Below are 1637 nucleotides of genomic sequence, written 5' to 3'. Positions count from 1 at the left end.
AATAGAACAAGATATGGGTGCAAATGTATTTGGTAAATTCTACTGGGAAACGGAACGAACGGTTATTAAGAAAAGTGAACACAACTTTAAAACTGAACTGCAACTCTGAAATGCCTTTTGTGTTCATTTCCAACCAGCGCTTAAACGAACCCCTCAGGATGAGGGTGATGGCTGTTTTCCAAAGCACAGCTGAAAATCAATACTGGCTGTTTGTAGCTTCCCATGAGGAAACTTGGCGTGACTCCATCGCCTTAATAAAATTCCCTCGCGGAAACTTCCTTGTTTTGCTGTTGGACCAAAATTGCCGCGAACGGTCATCGAACAAAAAAGCTCTCTAACCCTAACATCCGGCTGATTAAAAGAGTTTTCTCTGTAAGTGTCTGGCATTCAGTTGTATGGAATTTGTGCAATGCCACAAACAATGTCCGAAAGTCGGTTTTACATGCACCAAGTGAATGGGAGCATTCCACGAATAACCTTTAGAATTCGATATTTAAAAGGCAGGCTGCAGGCTAGCCTTTTACGCATCCTATCTTCGTCCCGTCTTTTATTTCTTTTTCCATTTTGCCCCAAACGGTTTCTTTCCCTGGACGTTCCGACTGTGCCCAAAGCGCCCATAAATTCCCACGCAATCATTCACAGTCTGAACCAGACGAATGTTGACCGTCAAAAGACCCCTCACATGCCTTAACCACTTGGGGAGTACATCCAAGGCAGTCGCTCAGCATGTTAATCAAGCGAAAACGCCTGTAGGTCGTAAAGATTTCGTTGGATCGCTGTGACGATATTTAGAAACCACTATGCCGTGCCCCTTTGCCTTGCTTGGAGACACTCATGAGCAGCTGTTGTTGCTGAAGCTTCAAGTTAACGTTGTGTTAAAATAAACCATCCATTCATGGTCTTATCTAGGGGTTTGTGTAGTTGGGATTGATGGGTCCAACCAGAATCTTTAATCAGTAGATACTCCAATTTTGCTACCAAAACTGGAGTTTTTAGGCGAACAAATTCCTTATTACTGTTAATCTATCTACAGCAACGTAAGTTGCTGTACAACAAACCGACAGTTTACTAGAATAGCTTCTAGTGTCCGTTTTATTATTTATTTATTATTTAGGCTCAATCGGGGAGTGAACAACGTTAGCTTAAATTCGCAATACTTGGATAGATTCGCCTTTTGATCAAAAAATATTTTGTAAAATTTGTTGACAGTTAATCCCTAATAGATAGATGTGTGAAAGTTCGCTCTGTTAACCTTTGTTAACCCTGTTAACCCCAAGGGCAGATCCAGGGGGGGGTTTGGGGGGGTCGTGTTTGCTTATCGATGGTTCACTTTCTAAAAGGGCCATTCATTTTTCTCTAGAATGATGTACAAATGAGCGTTCTTGCTCATTTTGCTTCCGAGAAATGAGCAAAAATGGGACGGAAAACATGAAATGTTGGCATAATATTGAACCTAAGTGTATTCATATTTCGCTTTCTGAGTCAAAACTACTCGAATTTTCTCACTAACGTTGTTTCGACTCAATCGACTTTTCAATTCTGTATCCAACGATGCCAAAACGAATTCTGTGGCTCGAATGGTTTTTGAGAAACTTCGGAAAAAGCAGCGTCATGTTCAAGTGGATTTTGCAACTAAA

This window comes from Dendroctonus ponderosae, unplaced genomic scaffold, assembly GCF_020466585.1.
Source record: "Dendroctonus ponderosae isolate FM_Combo_2020 unplaced genomic scaffold, Dpon_F_20191213v2 Dpon_F_20191213_9, whole genome shotgun sequence".
NCBI classification, from domain to species: Eukaryota; Metazoa; Arthropoda; class Insecta; order Coleoptera; family Curculionidae; genus Dendroctonus; species Dendroctonus ponderosae.
The sequence above is the reverse complement of the archived record's forward strand: the minus strand, read 5'-3'. Positions refer to the sequence as shown.